Source organism: Muntiacus reevesi, chromosome 1 (assembly GCF_963930625.1).
Source record: "Muntiacus reevesi chromosome 1, mMunRee1.1, whole genome shotgun sequence".
Classification (NCBI taxonomy): Eukaryota; Metazoa; Chordata; class Mammalia; order Artiodactyla; family Cervidae; genus Muntiacus; species Muntiacus reevesi.
The window spans coordinates 82,504,248-82,512,765 of record NC_089249.1 but is presented as its reverse complement, the minus strand read 5'-3'; positions in this window follow the sequence as shown (position 1 = coordinate 82,512,765).

Genomic DNA, 8,518 nt, shown 5'->3' with positions numbered 1-8,518 from the left:
AAGAGCTGAACTGTGTGAATCTTCTAATTCCCTTTATTTCAGTGCTGTTCAATCTATTCAGAAACATAGGTCTCCCATTATTTCTCCTTAATATGCTACTTCTCCACTTTTAGTTTAACAATGCACTGATGAAAACAGCATATTGTTGTTCAGTTGCTGAAGCATGTCCAACTCTTTGGAACCCCATGGACTGCAGCATGCCTGGCTTCCCTGTCCTTTACTATCTCCCAGAGTTTGCTCAAATTCATGTCCACTGAGTCAGTGATGCCATCCAACCATCTCATCTACTGTTGCCCTCTTCTCCTTTTGCCTGCAATCTTTCCCAGTATTAGGGTCTTTTCCAATGACTCGGCTTTTTGCATCATGTGGCCAAAGTATTGGAGTTTCAGCTTCAGCAACAGTATTCCAATGAATATTCAGGGTTCATTTCCTTTAGGATTGACTGGTTTGATCTCCATGCAGTCCAAGGGACTCTCAAGAGTCTTGCTGTTGTCTAAGTCATATCTGGCTCTCTGCAACCCCATAGACTGGAATACAGCCCCACACATCAATAGATAGGCTGCCTAGTCATACTAGCTCACATGCTTAGTCGCTCAGTCGTGTCCCACTCTTTGTGACCCCATGGACTAAAAAATATTTTTTTTCTAAAAAAAAAAATAAGATAAAACGGGGACCCACCCCCCACTCCCACATTGGGTTAAGAGAAAAGCAAGTCTTCCACCAGCTCCAGGGGTGGGTGTAGGACCCAAGGTTAGCCTATCAGAACTTTGCATCCTCTGGCTATAGTGACTAGGAAAAAAAAATTTGGCTGCAGGAACTAGCAGGAGGAATTGAACCAAGGGCTACTGAACTGCTATAGAAATGACAAAGAATCCCCAGGCCTATCAGTCTATTGCCTTTCTAGGCTCCCAACTTGTACCACAGCTAAAGCTGAGTAGTCAGTCTCAAGAAAGGGCATTTACCCCATACCTTCAGGGGGCTCAGTGGTAAAGAATCTGCCTGCACTGCAGGAGACACAGGTTCAGTCCCTGGGTCAGGAAGATCCCCTGGAGAAAGAAATACCCACTTCAGTAATTTTGTCAGGAGATTCCCAGGGACAGAGGAGCCTGATGGGCCACAGTCCACGAGAACGCAAAAGAGTCAGACATGACTTAGCAACTAAACAACAACCACCGCCACCTCTGGTATAGCCATGAAGAATAAGAACAAGCAAGATTATCTAGCAGGAAGAACCAGGGGCCATGGTGGCAATAAAGAAGATTCCTAGAGAGAACAAACTTGGTGGTTGCCAATTGGCTGGCCAAGAAACTCACTTCATCACCAGGGAAGGGGGAGTCTTCCTTATTCCAGCCCCGCTGGGTATAACGTATGCTATGGATCAATGATAACTGTTCTATTTTTCCATCCATTATCCCCTTTCCAGAATTAGACTTTCATTGTAGTTATTCTATTTTTTGCCACCATTTTTTAGATATTTTAGATATAAACAAGTTTTAGGTTGCCAGACTGCAAGGGGCCATATCCAAACTTGATCAGGAAGACAACATACATCAGTCAAAACTCCTGATCTTGAACCTGAACACAAGATCCAGATAACATCATAGGTTGTCTCACTGGGGAGGGAAATTTGGTAAGCACTTTTTCAATATAAGCATGAATATTTTTTAACCACAACTACTCACCCCTTACCTCCTTTCTAACAGAATTCTAATCTTGTTTACAAAACTGTTTTCCACAAGGCCATGGGCTAAATGAAGTCAGAGAGGTAATCTGGGACCATATCACGCTTGTAGTTCACTTAAGATTAGCATTGTATTCTAAATTCACTAAAATATAAGCTCCATGAGGTCAGAGATTTTTGTCACTGTCCCAGAACAGCGTCCTGCATGTTAAATACACGATAGCTTTGTGCAGGGGAGTGATATGACCTGCTGCCCAGAACACAGACTACAGTGTAGCTACAGTACAGAGAGTGTAGCATGGAGGTAGGGAGGTTAGTAAGTCCACCACAGAATCCAGGTGAGGAGTGACAGGGATTCAAACCGTGGGTAGGGGTTGTGGTTGAGGTAGAGAAGTGGCCAGACATATTACACTTTGAAAACAGAGACACAGAACTTTCTAATATGAATTGTAAGAGAAACAGAGAAGACAGGAATAACAAGACAGTTATTACTAAACATGGAGCAATGTTTAATTCAAAATCACATGGCTAGATAATAAAGCTTTAAATAGTTGCTAGAACTTCTCTCCTTGGTTCTTTTTTTAAATTCTAGTAAACAACTCATAACATAAAATTTACCATTTTAGCTATTTTTAAATATACAATTAAGTGGCCTTAAGTAAATTAACAATGTTATGTAATTATCACCACAATCTATTTCCAGAAAAAATTTTAAAATATAGACTTAATTTTTTTAGAGCAGTTTTAGGGTCACAGCAAAATTGAGCTGAAAGCACAAAGAGTTCCAGTATTTTCCTTTTCCCAACATACTCATAACCTCCCCTACATAGAAACTCTTCATCATTCCAAACAGAACTCTTCAAACAATAACTTAGGATTTTGCTTCCTACTCCCTGATGGCGCAGTAGTAAAGAATCCACCTGCCAATGCAGGAGGTGTAAGAGACACTGATTCGATCCCTGGGTCAGGAAGAATCTCTGGAGGAGGAAATGGCAACCCACTCTAGTATTCTTGCCTGAAAAATTCCATGGATAGAGGAGCATGGCAGGCAAAGTCACAAAGAGTCAGACATGACTGAGCGACTGAACACAGCCAGCCCCTGCCTATACGTCTAGTCTATTCTATTTTGTTTCTATGAATTAGTCTATTTTAAATGCCTCATATAAGGCATTTAAGGAATCATTTGTCCTTTTGTGTTTGGCTTATTTCACTTATCATGTTTGCACTGTTCTTCCAAGTTGCAGTATGTAGCAACAGTTCATTTCTTTTTAAGGCTGAATAATATTCCATTGTGTATATATATACCACATTTTGTTTGTCTATTCATCTGTTGACATATACTTTATTTCTACCTTTTGCTATTGTGAATAATGCTGCTAAGAACATTAGTGCACAAGTATCTGAGTCCATGTTTTCAATTTTTTTTGATGTATTAACTCACAGTTAAATTCCTAGAGTAGAGCAATATGGTAATTCTATGTTTTACTTTTTACAACAGTTGCACTTTATGTTTCCACCAACAATGTAAAAATTTTTCTACATTGTTCCCACACTTGCTATTTTTTGCTTTTTTGTAACAGCCACCATAATAAGTGTGAAGTGGTATCTCATTATCTGATGTGTATTTCTCTAAAGGCTGAAAGTGAAAGTCGCTCAGTTGTGTCTGACTCTTCATAACCCTATGGACTATACAAGTCCATGGAATTCTCCAGGCCAGAATACTGGAATGGGTAGCCTTTCCCTTCTCTGGAGGATCTTCCCAACCCAGGGATCAAACCCAGGTGTACCACATTGCAGGCAGATTATTTACCAGCTGAGCTACAAGGGAAGCCCAAGAGTACTGGAGTGGGTAGCCTATCCTTTCTCCAGGGGATGTTCCCAACCCAGGAATCGAACCAGGGTCTCCTGTATTGCAGGCGGACTCTATCAACTGAGTTATGAGGGAAGCCCTCTCTAAAGTCTGGTGATGAGCATATTTTCATGTGTTTATTGACCATTTGTACATCTTTGGAGAAAAGCTCATTCAAATCCTTGGCCCATTTTTGCATTGGGTTGTTTTCTATTGTTGAGTTGAAGCTCTTTATACATTCTGGATATTATTTTTTAGTCAGATATATGATTTGCAGACATTTTCTCCTACTTTGTGGGTTGTCTTTTGGCTCTCTTGAGTGATACTTTGATGTACAAAAGTTCTAAATTTTGATGAAGTCAAATTTATTTCATTGTTGTTGCTTATATTTGTAGTGTCATGTCTAAGACAAGGTCAGGAAGATTGATTGACTGATTTTTTCCATATATAGAAAAGCACTAAAATTATTGAGATATCTGTCTTTGTAGTTAGCAGTAATCTTTTGCCAAGATGTATGCTTGACTATGTGTATTTTCCAGCTAAGAAAATTCAGATACATATTTGCTCCTCCCCCTAACTCTTTGGAGTAGTCCCCTTAGAGCAACTGAGAGGCTGTTTCCCTGGCTATAGTACTCAGTAAAGTCCCTGAATAAAATGTAACTCACAACTTTCACCTTGTATGTTTTTCCTTAAGTTGTCACAGGAAAGCAAACTTTAGTCTCTAAATGCCCAGAAGTGAAGAATCAGATTCCTGAAGTCCATGGACAAACTAAGCTGCATTTTGAAGGTTTTTCAAGAGTATTAGAGCCTGAAAATTCAGCAAGAAGAATGTGTACTATAAAAGAATAAAACTGCCCAGTAGTATTATAATATCTGTGCCACTAAAAGTTAATGGGCTGTCGTTTGTAAATTTTCATATCCTCCTCACAACATCTATGAAAGATAATGAGAAATAGAGTATATCGTAGTAGCTAAGAGCACTAGGACCTTGGATTCCAAAAGAGCAAGCAGTCAGCCAAATGCAGAGTATGAGACATTCTACTGGACAAATGATCTGGCTTCTCCATGGAATCAATTACAAGGAAAAAAAGTAGGTGTGTGTGGGGAGAAGGCAGGGTGAGGAGGTGACTGTCAAAGAATACAGTAGACTTAGAAAATAAATGCAATGCATAAAACTGTTTGGATACTAATTTGAGAAAACTAACAGTAAAAAAACACCTTTAAGTGATTGGAGAGGTTTTTAAATGGGCTAAATACAAAATGATACTAAGAAATAACTATTAATTTTGTTGGATATACTAATGGCATGGTGGTTATATTAAACAATTTCTCACTCAGAGATGTATAATGAAGTATTTATGAAGTGATATCTGGGATTTGCTTTAAAACAGGGAAAAAAATGAGAAGGGATAGATGAAACAAGATTGGAAAATGTTAGTAATTGTTGACACTGGTGATGTATACAGGGATTCACTGTACCACTCTCTCTTTCTCCTTTCATATATATGCTTAAAATGTTCTATAACCAAGTTAAAAATAAAAATAAATAATAAAATATGTAAAAGGAGAAAGAAAAAACAGACGTGGTCTGCATCCTGGTTCAACCACTTACTTGCTAGGTTACCTTGCAGACGCTATTTGATATCTGTAAAACGGCAATAATAAGGGTAGGTAAAGCATTTAACACATTATGGTCTGCACAGTAAAGCTCAATAAATGTTAGCTAATATTGTTGTTATGAAAGAAATAAAAAATGTAATTACAGACTTGATTTACAGTAATTTAAAAACTTCTTTGTGTCAAAGCATCAATCATTAATTACTGTATGATTTGTAATAGAACTCTGGAAACAATATAGATGTTCATTTACTGAAGTTTACTTACATGAATTATATACATTTTTATAAGGGAATTTCATGCATCTATAAAAATAATCATGTGCTAAGTTGAGACCAATCAATTCTATTGCTCAGCATCATTTTGGAGATATTATCTAATGTAAACAGAAAAGAAAGAAATTAGAGGTAAAAATCGGAAAGAAAACGGTAATACTGACTTCTGTGGATGATATGCTTACATACTCAAAAACCTCTCCCCAAAATCAAAAGAATCAACCGCAAAAAGTACAAACCGCAAGAGAATTCAAGGTAAGGTGGTTGTTGTGTTAGTCGCTCAGTCGTGTCTTACTCTTTGAAACCCCATGGGATTGTAGCCCACCAGGCTCCTCTGTTCATGGGATTCTCCAGGAAAGAATATTGGAGTAGGCTGCCATTCCCTTCTCCAAAGTATAATGTTACCTGTAAGTATTTTGTGGATGCTCTTTATCAAATTGAAGCTGTTTCCCGCTATTCCTAGTTTGCTGAAGGTTACATGACACCAAAAGCATAGTCTATACACAGGAAAACTGCTAAACTGCATTTTATCAGCAATAAAAACCTTTGCATTTCAAAAGACTCTCTTAAGAAATTGAAAAGAAGGGACTTCCCTGGTTGTCCAGTGGTTAAGACTCCCAATGCAGGGGGCACGGGTTTGACCCCTGGTTGAGGAACTAAGATGCCAAATCCCATATGCCATACAGCATGGCCTAAAAAATTTAAAAATGGAAAGACAATTTACAGACTGGGAAAAAATATCTGAAAATCATAACACCTGATAAAGGAGTTGTATCCAAAATATTTAAAGAATTCTTAGGACTAAATAAAAGACAACCCAATTAAAAATGGGCAAAAGTTTGTAAGTTCACCAAGAAAGACATTTGAATGGCTCTTTAGCCCATGCAAAGATGCTCACCAGCATCGGTCACCAAGGCAACAGAGACCAAACCCACATTGAGACCCCCCCTCACGCCCACCAGGACAGCTGGTATCAGACATACAGAGAGGGTGAGGGAGTGAAGAGGTGAACACTCAGCACTAGGGTGGGAACATGAAGTGGCAGCTCCACAAATCTATTCAAGGTAAGGCAGCTGAGTACAAAAACTAACATAAGAGAAATCAACAGCTTTCAAATACACATACAATCAGAAATCATACCGGAAAAGACCACATTTAAAGTGCAAAATAATAATAAAAGGTAAACTCACTAGAAAAGAGGTTAGCAAGAAATGGTTAATATCTATAAGAAGGGCATAAAAGAACATTTGACAAAATAGAAAGGCACCTCTTACTCTTAGATAGGAAGATTCAATACTATAAAGAAGTCAGTTTTTCCTAATTAAAGATATAAATTTAATGTCATCCAAAGAAAAATACCAGCAGAATTTTAGACAACTTGGCAAGCTAATTCTAAAGAACATGGAAAAAATAGAAAACAAGACTTTTCAGGGAAAAAATGAAGAAAAGGAGAGTAACAAGGGGAAGACTAATGTGACTAGATATTGAAACATTATAAAATGTATGAAACAAGTACAGATATACATATTAATCTATCAGAATAGAAAATCTAGAAATAAACCCAAATACATACAGGAATAAAATAAATTTTTGCTCACATAGCCATACAAAAGGAAATTTTAAGGGATGTTCTTCAAGCAGAAAGAAAAAAAAAAAAAAACAATAGAAGTGCGTAGATTTGCCTAGTGAGGAGTCAGACCTCTCTCAGGCTTGTCTCTACAAAGCATCGCAGAAAATACCTGCAGGTTACTGAATGTGCTCACTCATGCCTACACATTTCAATATACCAGTCTTTGGGTCTGAATGTCATTTTGCATTCCCAATCTGCCAAATTAATACCTGAGCTTCAGAAAAGTTCAGGAGTTATTCTTCCATTAAATATTCTTTTCTTGAGAAGAATTAGAGTGTGTGTGTGCTCAGTCATCTCCGACTCTTTGCTACCCCCAGGACTGTAGCCACCAGGTCCCTCTGACCATGGAATTGTCCAGGCAAGAATACTGGAAAGTGAATGAAAGTGAAGTCGCTCAGTTACGCCCGACTCTTTGCGGCCCCATGGACTGTAGCTTACCAGGCTCCTCTGCCCATGGGATTTTCCAGGCAAGAATACTGGAGTGGTTGCCATTTCCTACTCCAGGGAATCTTCCCAACCCAGGGATGGAACCAACATCTCTTATGTCTCCTGCATTGGCAGGTGGATTCTTTACCACTGTGCCACCTGGAAAGCCCTAGAGTATGTGCAATGTCTCCTAAATGTTGACTTTCCATTTTCTTGCATCTCCATTTTGTTCCTCATCTGTTATTTGTTCTTTACAGCACTGCCAGAGGAGCACTGCTAACATAAAAAAAATTCTGATTGTGTCTTTCTCCTACTCAAAAGTATTTGATGCCAATTAAATGCCTGAATGTTTCTAAAATAAAGTATGAACTTCTTGGGACACCAAATGCTTTCAAGGTCTTCTTGGACTCACCTCCAAACTACTTTCTCTCCTCAGTTCGACCCTGTATATGTGTTTGCACCCTATACTTGCAGCCACTGCAGCCCTTATCATTCACACACACATATCTCTCTTGGTGCTTTGTTCACCCAGAACCTTCAGCCTCACCTAATCCAACTCTTCACATCACCCCCAATCTCTCCATTTCCTCATCCCCCTCAATCCCCAGTCTTCTCTGCACATTCAGATATTTCAAAGCTTTGTTTTCAATGAAACCGCATCTAAAATATTTTAAGAATGAATGACTCAATCCTGAGCTTCCATAGTTCATATTTATTTAATTATGGTTGATATTATTAGTTGTTTTTGTGTCTGCCACTAGTCTATAACTTTCATAGAAATCAGGGCCGCATCTTACTAATTTGTTTCATCCCGGTAGCTTTGAATACACTGCAAATGACATGGTAATAAATACTGACACACAAAAATAGATGGTTTTTGCACAGCATGATGTAAAGTAGAGCCTGACACACGGTCAGTGTTTAATAAATGTGAACTCTTTCTAGGAGTAATAACAGATGCTCAAAAAACATTTTGTGAAAAGTGGCAAAAGCTCGTGCTGATTTACTATTAGCCAGCCACTTTCTTTTAAAATTGATAC